The 20,160-nt window shown below is 41.6% G+C and overlaps 1 protein-coding gene across 7 annotated transcripts in view; it reads right to left on the reverse strand.

Annotated features, from left to right (window-relative positions):
- Window positions 1-20,160, reverse strand: part of CDKE;1 (cyclin-dependent kinase E;1) — a 54,994-nt gene that overhangs the window by 9,953 nt on the left and 24,881 nt on the right. The window lies entirely within an intron of this gene.

The following is a 20,160-nucleotide window of genomic DNA, read 5'->3' on the forward strand; positions in this document are numbered from 1 at the left end:
TCAAATGTACAAAATGTGTAACAGTTGTACTTGTGAGCAACTTACTAAGCAAGATCTTCTTCTTGTACTTGAGCTCTCTCTCCCTCTTGTGCACACTTTCTCATATTGCCATTCTAATATTTCAACATGGTATCAAAGCCACCTCTAATCTAACAAGCTCCATCCAACTCTAACTCAACCTAAGTGCACATGAGAAGTTCATTTCCCAACTATACCTCTTGACCTCCATAGCCAATCTAGACCGCACTCAGTAGAGGACTTGGTGAGGGCAAAGGAAGCCATTTTAGCCCAAGATTTCTTCTAAAGACTTCCTCCTTAGCTCAGGCGCAACATCCTAGTACCTCAAACCCCGACATTGGGCAACTAAAAATGCAGCTCTAGCGCATTTTCTGACAACGTGAACATTTGAGATGCAGCACGGGTAGCACAAGGCACAATCCCTCAAGTCTTCATGAGACATTTGTAGCCCCTTAAGTGGGCTATCTTACCCTAAAAGGGTTTCTTGAAATTCCTTCTATGTTGCTCACATAGAGCAAAACCCTAACTATGTACCCTGCTGGCAGCCATAGCCAAACAGCTTGAAGCTTGGTTTTCTTCAAGTTTCTCCTCACTAAAGTGTTGAACAGTAATTTTAATCACTGACCGAGCAAGGTTCTAGTTCATTACAAACCTGGAAGCTCAAAACTCAAGTCTTCTTGCCTCGAAGGTGACTCTCAAGCTGACATCCAATAGATGGACTCCAACACAAGCACTTCACTAAGCTTGGATACTAGTGTTTTTGAACACTACTGATCAAACCCTAATTATTTCTGCTGGTTAATCTCAACAATCTAAAGGCTTTTGAGCCCTAGGCATATTCATTAAGTGCTTAGCTATCATTATCTCTCCTAAAATTGTAAGGCTATGTGTCAAATATAAACACATAGACCATTTCCTTTTCTTCATCTAATCTATTTGTTTGAGTTCACATCAATTGTTTTCAGCTTGCTATTCACTTGGATTAAAACATCATTTTAATTGCTTCCGCTTGTATTGCCCAACTTGTAAAGAAATAGACACTGCCATTGCCTTGTGCAATCAATAAGCCCTTCCTATTGCGGCCTACGTTAATGTGAAGCCTCAAATCTGCAAGTTTGATGGGAGAGACTTCCACCCATGGCAAATGTTAGTAAAATACAAAATGATGGAGAGAGGTACTAGCCCTTCATCAAAGAGACTAAAGTGATTGACCCATCCAACCCTATAGATGTTGAAGATGATGAAAGGGCCCAAGCTATAATAATGTTGCGTCTATATAAATCCTTAATTCACCATATTGACCAGCTTGCAACCGTAAAAGAGAAGTGGAATGAGTTTGAGAAATTGTATAGTGCAAGAGGGAAGAACTCCAAAATCTTCCTCAAAATAGAGTTCTTCAACTTGGAATACAAGCAAGAAGAAGACCTGGGAAAGTTCATTTCGGGTTTGATGGCTTAATAAGCTTCAGTTCAAGCTCCAGTTGCTGAAGAATATGCCATTGCAATACTCTTGGAAGCTGTAAAAAAAGTATTTTCAAATCTTGTCACTATCCAACAAATGTACCAAATCCTACACTTGAAGATGTGATTCAATCTTGTCTGGATGAGGAAAAGAGAAATCAAAAAAAAGATAGCACTAGCTGAGCATCTACCTCGACAACCCATGAATAACTCTTAGTCTATACTGTGACTACTAAATGCTCCTTTAGCAACAAAAGATGACATATTGTAAACAATTGCTGGAAAAAATATCCCAACAAGATGAAGTGCAACAAATCTAAACAAATAGGACATATCACTAGTAAATGTCCAAACTCTCCTAAAGTTCCCAAAGAATAACATCCTTGTAGCCTTTTTTATAAAGGCATCCCACTGATTCATTGAGGGAGGAAACTATTTACATGCTATGTAATCTAATGCCACCTTGGCATTAAGGGGGGGTGTTAGAAGTGTAGCATGGGAACCCTGAGTAAGCAAGGGTGCATGAGGAAAGGTTATGTGTGAATGAACTCGAGGGCAAGAAAACCCTAACCCTTGCCCCAAGTGAGGCTATATAAGCAGCCTAGAGGTCACTCTCAAATGTAGAGTGTGTAACAGTTGTACTTGTGAGCAACTTACTAAGCAGGATCTTCTTCTTGCACTTGAGCTCTCTCTCCCTCTTGTGCACACTTTCTCATGCTGCCATTTTGATATTTCAACAAAATGGAATCCAAGGAAAAAAGAAACCAAGTGTTTCTCAATTACAAAGTAAATGGATCTTACCATTGACCTCTAATATCTACATCTTGTTTGTTCCATCGATGATACCAGTCCCCCCCACCTTTTTTTTCTCGCACCATCCCACCCTCATCAACTTCGTGTTGCCAAGTGCCCTTGCTGTTCAATTGTACTGAATAGCAGCATGACTGATCTTTTACTCTCCCACCATGCACATTCCCTGCTAAACATAAATATGCTGAATACATGTTGACCTATATGATCCAAAGCTGATTGATTGGCTTGGCAAGCTTGATGACAATAATATGTAACCTTCAGGGAAGTTTGAGTCACACAGGGTAAGAACTTCTGCTCAATACCAAATAGTAGATGCAATAGAGCAAGAAGAATTGGTTGTTTGGGGCCCAAGGGTTTGTTTTGACATCTCTAAAGTAACCTTTTTTTTCTTTTTCTTTTTTGGCGGGGGCATTGTTGGACGTCTCTAAAGAATATATTTTTTGGGGGCTGGGAGGAAAATACATAGGTAGGTGCATAATGTTAAAGTCTCTAAAGCGGCCAAAGTGGCCCTTGTGACCCAATAAATATGATGCCGCAATAACACATACATCACTTGGACAAAAGAAAGGAAAGTCACATAAGCTAAAGCTAAAATGCTAAAACTAATAAAAGCATGCTAGACTACTCTAGATCTACAATCACGATAGCTAGTAACAAGATACATTTACATGTATCTAGAAGGAAAGTCACATGAGCTAAAGCTAAAATGCTAAAACTAATAAAAGCATGCTAGACTACTTTAGATCTACAATCATGATAGCTAGTAACAAGGTACATTTACATGTATCTCACAAGAAAATACAATGTTGGCAAGGGAAAACACAACTGGTGGGCATATATTGGCTCAAGTAGGGAGCTATACATCCTCTGAGGATGGCCCTTACAGATCGCTGAAGCATGGGCATATTTGTGACAAAGGCCTATGTCTCGCCTCCTAGGACATGGGCAATGGGCTCTGCTAATCTCCGTGGCTATGTCTAGGATCAGCAACCTAAGGCAAGTGTGAATCCCAAGATCTAGAAAATAAGAAAATACAACCAACACCACAAGAATATGATAGGCATGACACAACAACCCCATGGGACAAAAGAAGTCTATGCGACCCCTCATGTTCACTCCATTACTACTATATGAAATTCTCTGTGCTTACAAAGCTTACTCATATAACACTAGTCCAACACTCTCATCAAGTGTGAAAAGGAGGCCCCTTTGGTGAAGAGGCTATTGTAGCCATCTCTAATCTCTTGATGTGACAAAAACAGCACATAGTGATCATCTCACTCTGCCTCCTCCTAGTACGCCCACACACAAGGAGAGACACAAAGAAGAAAGTCCAATTGATATTTGCAAATGGCCAAGAAGGCTAGCCTATGAGACACAAGCATGGCATACAAGTGTGATGAGTTCTTATCATTAGTTTACGAAAGTTAAAAAATACTTTGTATCTAAAGGGCATTAAAGAACTCTGTGAATTATGATGAAATAAAATATATTATGGAAACTAATGAAAACTAAGTTTATGGAGCAAAGTAATAATTGATGAATATATGATAATTCTCTCACGAGCGCTGCAGGCGCTTATGTGCAAAAGACTCAACCAAATTATTCATATGCGGCTAATAAAATATCAAGCAACCTGTATATAAACCCTCTCTACCACATGCATTCAAAACCTATTTCAAAAACTCCTTATATGTGAATTTTCTATGAATAAAACATACCATTTTCCTATTCAAACTATGAATAGACCCTTAAAATATCACCCTTCTATATCTAAAACATGTTTAAAAAATGAAATTTAAAAATACCTTTTTTTGAACCCATGTAATACACTTAACATATTTTTGAGTGACCCCTTCCACACACCCCCTCTCCCAAGGCGAGTGTTTACCATATTTTTCAGTGACCCTTCTTCCACATGCCCCCCCCCCCCCCCCTCCCGAGGCAAGTGTTTACCCCCCACCCTGGTTTCAAACAATCCATATGTTCCAACAGACATTCTTTTATTCACTTTTCATTAAAGTTTCTAGGATTCACACCCACACTAAAATGGGCATCTCAATATGACTGCAAGGGGTGTCTCCATGTAAACATTCTTGCAAATATCCTCATCATCATGCACGACCTCTTTGCCTTGTTTAAATGTTAATCCATCTTGAATGGAATACTTTTCCACCATCTTTCTCTTAGTGGTCAGCTTTCAAACATTTGAGCCGCCAAAGCTTCCTAGGCTACTAGGTCCGTTCTAGATTAATTGTTAAATAATACTGAAGTGAGTAATTTTTTGGTAACCCCCCTTGAGAAAAAGAAAGAAATCAAACAAGATTTTTGAGAAAGACAAGGCATTCACCTCAAGGATCCGACTAAGGATATCGACAATCATATGAATTACATCATTCCTGTAATGGATCTCAAAATCAAACTTCTACAAAAGCTCCGCCCATGCCTTATGACCACAAAGATCACATTGATCACACAAACCTCACAGGGTTTATTCGAATCGATAATCTACAACATGAGTGCAATAGCAAACAATCATTTCAATGTTTGAAAACATTGATTGAGCTCATTAGATCAAAAAACTGACGATTAACAAGATTTTTCTTGCTTCGAATATCCTTAAGCAAATGTGTCAAGGGTTCAGCAACGTACACATAGTTTTTAATGAACTTCGAAGAGAAACCAATAAACCCAAGAAAGATTTCAATTGCCTTATGGTCCTCAAAATAGGTCAATTGAACACTACTCAAACTGCAACCAATCTTCCTTCTCGAAGAGGGTGATAATGACTTGATTAATCAACAATTACAACAAGTATAAAATTCACATAAACTGAAAATGAAAATGTTACCACTTAATCTTGAACAAAAACAACCTGTTGATCCCAAAACTAGTGCCCCTTACGGTATTCCTTTATCTTGGATTGCCATTTGGATGAAATACAATGAGATTCTGTGAATCTCCTTCACTCTCCAATAGACTCTTGCTATCATAAATTACCAACAATTATGCTCCTTGGGTGACAAATTCAGCCGCAAATTCTTACTACCTGAATGGCTGCATAAATCTCATAAAATTGCCTCGCTTTCAATTATTGAAATTCAAGTCTCTAAGCCTTCAATTTTTTAGCACACTTCTCGAGGTGGCTGTAACCCTTAATTTTTGCTGTAAATTAGGAATTACAATAGAGATTAGTCAAAATATCCCTAAAACATCAATGGCCTCATAACATATGCCATTGTCCATGGAACCAGATATAAACCATTGAAAAATTAGCATAATCTAATCATAAACTAATCATTTGCTGATATGAGAACTAACCACAAACTACTACTAAAAACTGACCACCAATCAATGTAAAAACTGATGTAAAACTAACCTCCAAAAGTGACCATAAACTGTCCTCAAGTTGATCAAAAATTGAGATGAAACTTATCAAAATTTTGGTCTCAAAATTGAAGCAAAAGTCAAGTCAAATTGATCATAAGCTGATGCAAAAGTATAGTTCCAATGTCGGGATGAAACTCATACTCATCTGCATACATCTCACATTGACTAGTACACTAAGTAGTGACCTCATGGCAAATATACTGTCAACACAGTAGCTTGGATGCATGCTAAATACATCTGAGATCCACTATATACAAGAGTTGTCCATAACTGCAAGAGTGGAAGTGTTGCCTCCCCCTTGAGCATCAAGCAATACTTTGAACCCTTGCTCTACTAAACTTGACAAAGCCCAAACTAAAGTCGGCTCTAACTGAAAGACATCTAGGTAAAGCTGCAACAATTGAGGATGGTCTGCCAAGTCATCCTCTTCTATCCATTTGGCATCCATTGGTGAGTAATTTTGAAATTTCACCAAGTATCTCTTGAAAACTTTGCCTTTGACCTTTCTTTCCTTATGTCCCAAAATCTGCATGGGTTCCAAAATCTCATCCAGCTCCTCAGCTCCTCAATCTTAAGCTGAATTTCAACAAACATATCCTCTAGCACATCACCATGAAAAGGCCTCAACAAGCTGACATGAAAGGCATTGTGTATCCACCAATGTGGAGGTAATTTCAACCGATGTGCCACATTGCTAATCTTCTCCAACGCTTGAAAGAGCCCATAGTATCTCATACTCAACTTTGGATACAATCTTTCTCTTCCTTTCATCTTTCAACCTTGCCTTTTCAAGACGCAGCAATACATAATCACCGTCTGCAAATTGTAGAGCACGTCTGTGACAATCAGCTGCCCTCTTTTGCTTTTCTTGCAATCTCTGAAGTGCATATTTTTTCTTTGCATAGGCTATATCCAAGTTTGCAAAATAGGTGCTACCTTCTTGCGACCCTCAACCACCTTAAATGGAGCTTTGGCCGTGAAACTATACATTGTGTTGTTGTAAGCAAACTCAACCAAAGCAAATACTGCTCCCATGGTGTTTTGCGGTTTGAAACATTGCATCTCAAAAGATCTAACACTATGGAATTTGCTTCCTTAGGCTGACCATCTATCTGAGAATGGAAAAAATGATGAGAATTTGAGTGTGGTACCCATATTCTCAAACAAACCCTTCCAAAATAAACTAGTCATTCGTGGGTCTCGATCACTAATGATTGACTCTAGCATATCATGATACTTAAAGATGTGCTGCAAAAACAATTGTGCCACTTAATCAGCCTTTAATTTCTTCCTCATCGGAATAAATAAAACTTATTTGCTAAACCTGTAAATAATAGTCTACATTCTATCATTCCCCGTAGGTGTCTTAAGAAGCTCAAAAATGAAGTGCATTGCAATGCTCTATCAAGGCCTATCTAGAATAGGCAAGGGCTGAAAGAAACCCAACATCTTTTGCCTATCAAACTTTATCTTCTGACATACGATGCATGTCTTAACAAATTGTTCTACATCATGCTTCAAAGCTAGCCAATAAAAAAAATGCTACACTGCCTTAACCGTGGCATCAATACCTTTGTGTCCTGCATACAAAGGAGCATGACTTTCAGTGACAACTCTAGGCCTTAACTACTTTGTGACTCACAGTCATCCATGCATCATCAGAGATCCATCTCTTAGCACAAAGTATTTATGCCTTTGGCCATTGCAAAGCTAATCATAAACATTAGCAAAGTCTAAATCAGCAACATATTGCTCTTTCATGGTATGCAACTCAATGTGATAAACCATGCTGACGGCTGAAATTTGTGGCTTACATGACAGTGCATCAACCACAACAGTCTTTTTACTGTCAATATGTACAATCTAAAAGGGAAACATAGAGAGAAAATTTACCCATTTCATATGCTTCTCTGACTTTGTCTGTGTCAAAAAGTACCTCAAAGTTTCATGGTCTGTCTGCACTGTAAAATCAGCCCCAACAAATTATGTTTCCACATAGATAGTACATGAATTGCAACCAAGAGCTCTTTCTCATAAACCTACAAATTCTTTTCTGCACCGTGGAGAATTCGGCTCTTATATGCCACAACTCCGTGGTTCTACGTAAGAACAGTGCCAATACTATTACCACTGACTTCCTTAGATCAAGCAACACAAGCACAAGATCTGAAGTCATCTTTTCCTTTAACATTTTAAATACTGAAATTTCCACTGATATCCATCTAAATGACACATCATTCTTTTGCAAAGCAAGAACATGGAAATGCAATTTCAGCAAACCCACGCACATTTCTCAAAGGTGGCCATGATCGTATTGCCTTGACCTTTGCAAGATCCATGAGAATACCATCACCCGATACAATATTGCCCAAAAAATGAATTTCACGCAAGAAAAATCCACTTTTCTCGTCATTGATAATAACCAACCTACGCTCACACTGTTCATTGAACACAATGTCCAAGTGTTTTCTATGCTCTGTCTTATTCTTTGAATAGACAATCATGTCATCAAAGAAAGTGCCCACAAATCCTCTATGTGGCCTGAAGATGCGATCCATCATCCGATTAAAGTGGCAATAGCATTCGTAAGTCTAAAAGACATAACAAGAAACTCATACAGTCCAAAAGATGTCTTAAAAGCTGTCTTAGGCACATCTTCCAGTTTAATGCATATCTGATGATACCCACTTTTCAAATCTATACGTCTGAATATGGTTGTCCCTTGCAATCTATCCATAACATGATCGATCCGAGGAATCAAAAGGTGATTCTTTGTCGTGATCTTGTTCAGAGCACGATAATCAATGCACACACACCATGAACCATCCTTTTTCTACACCACAAGGATTTTTCAAGCAGATTTTCAGATCTGCCTCTTTTCTTAGCCTTAAACAACTTTTAATTCGGCTTTTTCCCACTCTCTAGGAATCCCAAATCCTTTAATACAAAAATCCCTGATTCCTTTGGACAGCTCACAAACATATTTTTCCACTTTCTCATGAAAGGGTATGAGACAATAAGAAGTAATAGACACCAAAGCATCCCAAAACTTCTTACTATATTGCTCCAAATTCTTGCATTCCTTAGCATCCAACTTATTCCAAGCTATCATGATGTCAACCTCAAAGATACTTGTCAACCAATTCAATGCAAACATTTGCTTGAATTGTACCCATGTTGATGGTGCTCTACCTTGCATCAAAAGAGTGGACCACCACTCTTTTGATGCAAACATTTGCTTGAATTGTACCCATGTTGACGATTCTCTACCTTGCATTAAAAGAGTGAACCACCACTATAATGCATTCCCTTTCAAGAAAGTGGTTGCCTTTCGAACCTTTGAGGACTCAGTGAAGTTCCCCCCTAAATAGACTGCATCAAACTACTGAATAAAAGTCAAAGCTTTCAGCCTATCTTGTGCACCACTGAAAGACTCAAACTTCGCTGCTTTTCCACCCTCATCATAGTCTTTTGCTACCCCTTTGAGTGTCAAGTTGTCGTACACTGGCTGCTGCAAAAAGGATGCATTTGCTGAATTTACATCAAAACCAACGCCAAACATAGCATTTACATGGCAAGCATTCATTCTTGAGCCCCATATGCATTCGAGGGTTCAGATGCAGTACCAAACATGCTACTTTGTGCCCCAGGCATCAAGCCAATGCTGCCATACATAGGATTTTGCACATTTCCAGCCATACCCAAATACATTGGGCCTTGCACACCATGCATTGGTTGTAGAATACCATAGGGATTTGTGCTATACATTCCCGTATGTAGTACTTGTCCAACCATAGCATGGAAAATCATGCTTCAACCAAAATATCCTGACAGCCCCATCATAGCATGCATGGCCAACTGTCCAAAATCCATTGAATTGGCACTTCCATGATGGCCTTGCATTTGCATTCCTTGCCCCGTAGTACCAACTGTTTCGCTTCATTAGCATCTTTGGAAGCTTCAAATGAAGTGTTTGGCATTATCTTCACTGCACCTTGCTGTCCCAAAGGTATAGAAGACGTCTTCTTCTTCTTGCCTTTGCTGCCCTTCCTTCAAAGCATTCAAAAATCGGGTAAATTGAGGATCCTTTGCCAATTCAATAAAGAGATTTGTTATTTTCCTCATCCGTTTCTTGAACTAGTCATCAAATTTTTCTTCACTTTGCCAGTCATCCACCTCCTTATGGCCTGAAGGCCGTGCATCTTGTCCAATAGCAACATTTTCCGCTTGCTATCCATGGTCTAAGCCTTGTCCAAGGTCACACATTGCATTTCCTTCATTTCTTAGCTGAGAGAAAAAATCAGCACTAGCACAAAGCTTTGGCTAGCAATCAGGTGCCTAGAACCCACCAAATCAAGGGATTGAGTGGAATCCCAGCAACGAAACCATAAAACCAGCCTTCCTTTAATGGATGGGTGGTAATTCCTTGATTACAAATTAGTTCCAGCAGTAACATTTATTATAAAACTGAGAAATGCAAATTAACATACAATCTTGGACAATGGACACTCTATTCACCCTAAAGAGCAGGGCCCCTTTCGCTACTGCTTTAACTTAAATGAAAAAGAAGTTGATATACAATGGGATTCTCCCAATCCCTTTTGGTATTCCAACTTCCCTTGTTGTCCAAAATGACCAACAAGTCTTCAGTCCGATTTACCCCTTCATTGGCCTTCACCCGCTTCGATGGAGATGGAAAATGCCCCAAATTCATTGATTTGCTCATCCCTCTACTTAAATTTGACTGAAAACAGCTTCAGCCCTGTTGGAGCTTCCAATTTCTTACACACTTTCCAAGGCTACTGCTAAACCCTAATTTCTGTTGCACATTAGGGTTTACATATGAGAAATATGAAATTTCTCAACCTCTGGTGATCTCAATGCTCTAATCTTCAAGCTATAAAAAGACTGGGAGATGAGAGAGAATGCTGAGAAAAGAGAAAATTCAAACTTCCTTCGCGAAGAATTGAAGAAAATCAATCATTTAATGCTACTGCCTTGTCTCAACAGCTTGTAAATGTTGTCACCTGCTATTAATTGGTCCTCTCCTACCCTTGGCTGCCTCAGAAGGTCCTTCAATGGCTACAAATCAGACCAGCAACATCTCCACTCCCTCTCTTGCAAGCTGAATGCACTAAAATGTCTCTCTCCAACCTCTAAACACGTTTTCCAATCTTGCATGGGCAGTTTTGACAAGTGGCAGCCTTCCCAAATGGTTTTTCTAACATTATCCATAATTAAATATTAATTTTCAATCTCTAAATACTGAAAATTAATCTAATAATCACTTCAATGCCCAATAAAATAATCTGACTAGCCAATAATTGAATTGGCTAGGCAACTTCCATTCCCGAGTGTCTCTACACCATCTTTAACCATCAACTTGGCGTTAGGTATCATTATAGGCCACTTCTCTAGTGTCACCAACTAACACTTATGGACAAATAAATGACTTATGCCAACAACTAACACCACATACCACCCAAGAACCTATGTGGCATAACTTATAGCAACTTTTGCATTTGACATCCCATGATTTCCTCGGATCCCGGGCTCGTAAATTTACTATAATCCCAATCACACCTCACATGTGCAACATTTACTTTAACCATGTGATTAGAAATTAATCCACATGTTAAGTGAGGTTTCAAAGATACATATCCTTGTGACATTTACCAGTTGTATATATAGCATACATGGATTTCACCTAAGCAACCCCTTCCTCCAAAGATGTCATGGTACAAAGACCACTTCATGAAGAGTACAATCGACGGCTTCATTGAGAGACCTAGATACCTAGATGTATGCATGCCATATGAGAGGCGAGTAGCCATTGGCCAGACCAAGGTACCCTCTTACTAGTGTGGGATTGAGACCGAGAGGGCAGCCCACATTCCCCGAGCTAAGTGGATTTATAGACTATGCAAGGAGGAGGTGGAGAGCGAGGAGCACTACATCTGCATTTGCAAACCCTATAGCGCACTCCGAGCTACGCACCCCCTGCTATTTGGAGACACCTCCCTCAGACTAGTTATGGAGTTCCTACACTAGCGCCACCTTGGCCAATTCCTAATCGAGATTTAGAGGCTCTATACATCACTACTAAAGGCCGACGCTACATGGAGAGGGGATCGTCCGTCATAGTAGACCGAATTCTTCCAAACAATGACCACACACATAACACCCACAAAGAGAGGTGACAGTCCAAAGAACTGAGGAGGTCAAAGCAGCACACCACTTGCGGATAGAGGGTTACCAGACAACTATTACATCAAAGAGAGATGAGGAAGATCCGCCAACGACATGAGCAGCAACTGGCAGAGTTGAGGGCCCAGTCCAGATACAGAACTCATACTATTCATCCAAGATCTATGGCATACTCTATCCACTGATCCTAACTAGGTGAAACTAGGTATAGGGATATGATTCAGCTGCACAGCTAGACATGTACTACCTTGTCCTCCCATTGTATCCCTATATGAGCACTATTTTGTTTTGTATATCACCTTGGTTTCTTTTCACAATATACATGACCATCTTTTAGCATGTCACACTTTGATATCTAGTGACAACTAGTATTATACATGGTTTTGTTGTCTCATAGGCCGATTTTGGCCTTGTCAACATTAATATATCTTTTTCTCTCTCTAAGCTTACACAAGGTTGAAATAACCCTCTCTCTCTCTCTCTCTCTCTCTCTCTCTCTCTCTCTCTCTCAAAATATCAAAGAGATGATAGCAGCAATGTGAGATGAAGGGAGATGAATAAGAGATGATGGCAACAATGTGTGATGATACCATACAACAAATTAGAAAGGAGATGACTAAGAAGGTGCAAGAATGGAAAAATGAAATATACAAGGAGATTATAGCATACTTCACCTCTTGGAAGACCGACATTGAAGCCTCTCTCCAAGAGACAAATAGGGTGATTGAAGAACTTCAGCACAAGATCATTGAATATCGAAACCAGTCTGACCTCCTTAAGAGGGAGAAGGGGGAAATCACCGAAGCGATGTCCAACAATGTGCAAACTGAAATAGATGAGCTGAAACAAATGACAAACGAGATTAATACATAGGTGACCATAGTGAAACAAGCACAAGTGGAGTTGGCTGAAAACTTCAAATGGATCGCAGTGGCAAAGAAGATGCCAACAAAGAAGAGCTCATGAATGCAGCACTTAAAGAGGAGCAGAGAGAACATTAGAGCCTTGCACATTCAGGTGATAGAATGGAAAAAGGGAGACAGCCCTCTAGAAGATGCCAAGAGCATATGCGGAAAAATGGGAGTGGAGGACCCCTCGACGATGGAAAGTGCATGGCGTGTAGGAAAGGATCTAGAAAAGGGCCGCCCCCTTATCATCAAATTTGCTGATTTAGAGTCACGACGTGCCTTTTTCCCAAAGGAGAAAATGTATATCTTGCAGATAATCTCACACCCGCCCAAGTAGCCCACTGCAGGGAGTGCATGTCGTAGAATATGGAGGCCCACTTTGGGCAGCATACCAAGACGGACACATCATTATCACAAATAGGTGTCAATGACGAGGCGCGGTCTATGAGACACATTTGAAGTTCACAATGTGGAATTGTAATGAAGCCATTAGGATGGATGCAAGGCTAATCCAAGAGACATTCACTAACAAGGACGTCATCCTATATACAAAGACACACCAGAGTCCAAGCACACACTTACCAAAGGTAAGACTCTATAGATGGGAGACGACATGATGCCCTAGAACCCGCAATCACAAGGGGGGCAAGAGCATATGGAGGAGTAGCTATGTTGTATAGGGAGGAGCTACTACAACATATGGTACAGGTCGTGCAAAGAGATGAGGAGGCTCACTTCATATGGACTTGCTTCATGTGGATCTGCGAGAGAGAGATAGTCACCATATTAACCATTATATGAGGATACTATGCATTATTCTAGCATTGGGGGATACTTCAATGCTCGCACAACACAGAGACAGGTTCCATTCTTCAAGAGGGAGGACCACATGTATGGAGAGAGAACACTTAAGGAGATCGAGGGCTTTCTAGAACACTTTACACATCTACCGCCATGTATTTTCCCCACACACGTACCCATACCCACCCCCCCCCCCCTCCCCCAAGCAAGAATGTCCCACAAAATAGTTGGTATAACAAGAAGTGCAAGGAGACCCGTCTTTGTATCCAACAAGGCAAAGCACAGGGGCCTACACACACAGCCAAACATGCTTGGTCTTTCGTCGTTTAGTGCAATATGAGAAGAGGGCATTTCTATCCAAATTGGAGTATGAGTTTTACTAGCTATTCTTGGGGCAAGATAGTAAGGAGATATGGAAGGTGTTCCAAGACCCTCAAGTCCATACACCCATCATCTCCCCAGATACCCAGCATGCATATGCTACCTCATTATACTAGGTACATGGGCAGCCCCCATAGCCCCGACCGCCAAAGAACGAACCTACATCATCCACCTTCTTCAGCACAACGAGGGTTCACAACACCATCAATAGCCTCCAAAACGATCAACCATGATGGACTAGTAGCAGAGCACCTATCACATGCCAGAGATATTCTAACACCCCTTCTAGCCTACCTATTCAACAAGGCCCTGTGTGAAGGCTTCCTTACTAGTTGGTCAGCTAATACTATAGTACCAATCTTGAAAATTGGAAACCCCATGGTTCCTACAAACTATAAGATGGTCATGATTGGCCACGTGCTAGCCAAGCTTTATAGATCAATACAAGAGCATGAGCTGAGCACATCAAGGAGAGTAAGGCACAAGAGAGACGGGTATATTGTTGCTTTGTGGGTCTCCATAAGGCCTTTGTCACAATACCATTCGCTAGGCTCATGCAAAGACTACAAGAGCTGGAGGTCCCAATGGAGATGAAATGGGGGATACTAACATTGTTTGCATTTATTACAAGACGAGTATAAGCATCAAGCGGGCTATCAAAGGAGATCACCAACACCATTGGGATGAAACAGTGATCCCCACTCTCATCTATTCTTTTCGGCCTTTATATTGATGAGATACCACACTACATTGATGGACTTGGAGGGGAGAAAGCTAGACTCTTTTTGTGGGGGGGAGGCATTGATACCATTACTACTGTATACCGATGACATAGTCCTCATCTCCAACACACGAGAGGGATTGCAACGCCACCAAGATACACTATAGACCATCTGTCATCAGGACAGGGATCTCACAGTGAACCCTAGGAAAACCAAGGTTATGGTGTTTAACACTTCCTCCAAGTGGATTCGGCAACAAATACCCCATTTCATATACCAAAAGGAGATAGTAAAGGTGGTCCAAAGATATGTTTACTTGGGGATTACTTTTTCAAGGCTGAGATTCACTTTGAGGAGAGCAACAAAGGATAGGATAACACAACGCTATACGGCTCTAGGGTTGATGGAGAGCCAGTGCGCATGCATACAGTTTGAAGAGCCTCAAACGAAGCTCTAGCTCTTCGACACTTTAGTCATACTAGCATTTCCGTATGGGGCCTCCATATGGGGATTGAGCCTCCACCACACAAGGAGAGCCACACAAAAATAGCCATTACCTAGAGGAAAAGAGATATATGAGAGGTGGGAGCAAATGGAAAGACCCTTGATACTGATGATTTCATGGATGATTCGAAATAAACCCTCAATACCACATGAGATTAGCAAAGCAGAGATGGGAGCACCACCCATGGTGAAAATTCCAAACAATGACTTTCTTGCATAGGGTCTAGACGTTGCTGAGACGAAGATACAACTCGCACTAGAGTCATCTATATAGCTAGCATTACAAGGGGATACCGAGTGCCAGTATGCTCCGACAAAGGCATGGTTACAGTTACATGGATTACACCTGGATCACCTTCCATGACTACAATACATCTTCGATTGCCCTCACTTGGAGCTTAACCCAGAGGAGCTGAACCACATCATAAGGATGGACATTATTCAAATACACACAATCAAGACATGGGTGGACACCTACTAGGGATCTGGGGACAAGGATGGCTTTCTATCAGAAGTATCTTCTATACATATCTCCCAATGTCTTGTCAGAAGTAGTGCAACAACGGAAGCATAAAAAACATGCTGAAATAAACTGTTAAAATACAAGACAAGAGAAAGAATGAATGAATAAACACAAATACAGATGAGAACTCAGATGTATGCTTGGGAAACGGAATCCATATCAAACACGAGACAGCAGCATACAACAATGAGTCACTGGCTGTGTGGGCACCCTGGCACTGCCTCCTCTCTCCCAAGAAGAATCCACAAATGATAGCTGAAGTACCCTAGAGGAGGAGGAGCCCCAGCAATATATAGGCATAAAATGGGAGGAGCAATAAAGTCAATCGGGCAGCATTAAATGCTCCCCAACCCTAAAAAACTCTCCAAAAAATGCCATATAAATACTACATAAAATGTTGTAGCCTCTGCAGCACATACTAACACCTGAGCTGACTAATCTGCTAACGCCTTCTCTCAAATCAGGGGTGATCTGATACAATACAATAGTACAATGATGGAGAATCATAAACTATACAACACAGAACCACCAGAAAAACCATGGATATCCAAGCAGTGAGTAGCCAAACCACCACCAAGATGCCTCGAAGAGTATCTGACGTCGATATGTCAATCATAACAGTACAACTTGAAAATAGAGAAGAATCATAGCAGCTCTCTATGTTATGTCACCTATGTCACTCAGGACATACAAGACCAATGTGCCAAACATGCCTCTGAGCATGTGACCATGGAATCTCCGCCTTCGGCCAAAACTGCCAAAGTGTTTCCTCATGTGAGCTCCAAACGAAAGCCTCCCACTCTCTCTCAAGTAACCAACCCATCATGAGCTTGGATGTCAATCCCAGCTCCAGGATTTGTCCCTGCCAGCGATGCATCAGGCATGTCCCTCTCTAGATCCTATGCATCTGTATAAACATATAAATGAGGCACGGCTGCCCCATCTCACCACCCTCTCACGCTCCCTCTCTGGCACTGGAGAGTCGTGAGGGATGTCCTCATCACCACCAGTAGAAAGCAGCTGAGGAAGGGGCCACCAAGCCCTTCCCACGATCTGAAGAAGAGAATCCCTCATGTGCCTTGGACTGCGCCTTGGCCAAAGGGTCGGAATCGGAATCTGAGGCAAATGATGACTCATCGGAGGAGTCCGCATCTTGCTTCGTCTTTTGCTCCTTTTTCTTTCTGGAAGCCACTAACTCTTTTTAGTCCTTCCGTAAATGACCCTTCTTGCCACAATGGTAACACTGGGCCTTCAACTTCTTCATCTTAGAACCCCTCTCTAAAGCTACAAGAACCTCACCTGAACCTCCATAGTGTGACGGAAGTCTCCCCTATACTCGCAAAGTAGTCTCATACTCAAGTAGCATGGAGGATATGCGAAGAAAACTCTCAGAAGTTCTAGATGGTTGCACCCGTAAAGCATTCACCACTCCATCAAACTCCCGAGGAAGCTTGTAGAGTACCGTACCAACAAGATGTGCCTCTGACAGGTCAAACTGCATAGTGCGAAGCTGGTCCTGGAGTAAGGCCGAATAAGCACGAGTATCATCCGAATCCCATGTAAGCACTGCCTCCTCATGGTTATCTTCATCAAAATCAGATGGAACAAGAGAAGGTTGTTGAGGACGGACCATAGCTCCGCCAACCACGTACCATAACCGCTTCTAAATAAACCAACCCTTCATCACCGCACTCCACGTGTAATAATCAGGTCCATGGAGCTTGTCATTAGTGGATATACATGGAGGAGCCATTTGGAGAGGATTTAGAAAATAAGGAGAGAAAAGAAGGGATTGGGAGAGGAAACACAGCCAAACCACGCACAGACTGCAAAAAACAAGAGTTCATATACAGTATAACCCAAAATCTGACCAAAATAAGCCAATTCTGCTGCACAAAGTCAAAAAATCAGGTCAAACCTGCTAGAAACAGCAAAACGGCCGGTTCTGCCAATCGCCCAGCCCAAAATAGTGCTATAAACAGCAAAATGCAGGCTGCACACTGCCTAAACAGGTGTAGGGAACTGTCGCCAGCAGCCTGATGAGGAAGACACAGGCAGCAAGGGTGTTGGACAGGCAGGCGATGCAGATGCTGATCAAAACGCAAAGTATGGAAGCCAAAATCTGGTTGCAATCAGGTTGACAGCAGTCGCCAGGGTAGCAGAGGGATAAATCAATCCTGAAATCAGCAATAAAACACAACACAAGGTGTGGACAACCTGAAATCTAATACCATGTCAAAAGTGGTGCAGCAACGGAAGCGGAAACAACATGCTGAAATAAACTACTAAAATACAAGACGAGAAAGAATGAATGAATAAACACAAATACAAATGAGAACTCGGATGTATGCTCGGAAAACGGAATCCATATCAAACACGAGACAGCAGCATACAACAATGAGTCACTAGCTGTGTGGGCACCCTGGCACTAGCTCCTCTCTCCCCAAAAGAATCCACAAATGATGGCTGAAGTACCCCAGAGGAGGAGGAGCCCCATCAATATATAGGTATAAAATGGGGGAAGCAATAAATGCATTCGGCCAACATTTAATGCTGGTCGGCCAGTATTAAATGCTCCCCAACCCTAAAAAACACTCCATAAAATGCCAGATAAATACTACATAAAATGTTGTAGCCTCTGCAGCACTGACTCACACCTAAGCTGACTAACTGCTAACATGGCTTTGTTGTCCGTCCGAGATACATGGATGCACACCTGTCTCATGGTGTACAATGCACCATTGGATAGCTCCATACATCCTCACACTAGCTCTGAATCGAGACAAGTAGATATAGTGCAAAATCCTCCCCTCGAAGGACAAGATTTGCTAGCTTTATCAACTCGAGCTAGAGATGGAGGAGCACTATTTATGCAGATGCCCAATGTACTACAAATCCAAGGGTGGTTCCATTGCTTATTTGAAGAGAGATTTTGATCACTATCTAGGGTTATGGATTCCCCGGATCAAAGATCTCTCGAGCTCTTCTTACTAGAACTACGCTACCACAGAGAGCACCTCTTATAGACCCAACAGCAAATATACAAAGCCACACACTAACCTGCACTCACGGAGTTCTACAAAGCATCGACTACTCCCTCCCACTACAGAGCCCTGATTGATCAAACAAATGCCCCCACCACGGAAAACCACCCTAGATACACCCACGGATAGTTGTAGACCCCGTTGCCCATGCCCAACTGATCCATGCCCTTGCAAGAGGCATCATCTACAAATGCAAAGATACTACACTGCCATTGGGAGACCCTATCTCACCACTTCGACCTCTCTATACTAGATAGACCCATGAGAGATATCTTGGGATGAGAGTGTCTCTCAAGCAGTAGAGATATCCTAAGATGAGAGTACCTCCTAAGCAGTTCCACATTGTATCTAGCTTAGATATTGTTTTATACTCATCAGCTATGTATTGTTCAATGTTTATTTTCCATTTAGTTAGTCACAGCATTAGATGAAAGCTTTTTTAGGACGGAAAATTCCCAAACTTCTCAGATGCAACATTTTGGTCTCATAAGATGATTTGGCCTTTTATAGACATTAATATAACTCTCTCTCTCTCTTTTTTTTTCGTAAAAGGTAATTGTATTAATTACGAAAAATACAAGATTACTTGATTACAAGATAGTTGATGACGCTAAGCCATCAGGTGAAAAAGTTCTCTCGCTCGCTCTCTCTCTTTCTGATTACAAGAGGCACGAGGGCCCTAGGCCAACGTGGGGAAAATCCCAGTAGTAGTGTACTAAAAAGTTACACAAATCATGGTAACGACCCAGAGGCAATTGCCATATGCCAAGGAAGCAAATCCTCCCGAGGGAGCAAGTCAGCGTGTCGGATGAGATCTAACTGCCAGTGCAAGAGGCCTTTAAGCCTGGCAACATGGCGCGGTACATTAGAGGCCGAATCAAAGAGAAAAGCATTGCGCGTGGTCCAAATGTGCCAGCATCCCCAGTATCTGAAGAAGTGAAATAGTATCTTCATATGCAACTGTGGCGGTGTGGGATACTTCGGGCGCCCAAAAACCCAGTCGAAAGGAGTTAGCGAGGAGCCCACCACAGTGCGCCAAATGTGCGACAAGAGTAACCAGATATTCTTGGCGAGCGGGCAAGAAAGAAAACGATGTCGAGCTGATTCCGCCGTTGTGGTACAGAAGAAGCAAGTGCCATTGGAGATGCGACGCTTGGCAAGGGCCGAGGCAAGAGGAAGACCACCAATCATTACCCGCCAAAGAAAGACCTTACATTTGAAAGGTGCCTTATTCAGCCAGCCCTCCATCAGCGTTGTCTGCCACCATGTCAACGATTTCCGCAGTCCCCAAACAGTATTAGCTTTGTCACCCAGCCATTGGCGATCCTGAATAAGAAGATGATAGACCTGATTAGTAGAGGCCTTTTCCAGACTCAACCGGCCTGCAAG

The sequence above is a fragment of the Lygodium microphyllum genome, chromosome 1 (assembly GCF_053477565.2).
Source record: "Lygodium microphyllum isolate KBCC chromosome 1, Lygodium_microphyllum_v1.1.10, whole genome shotgun sequence".
Lineage (NCBI taxonomy): Eukaryota > Viridiplantae > Streptophyta > Polypodiopsida > Schizaeales > Lygodiaceae > Lygodium > Lygodium microphyllum.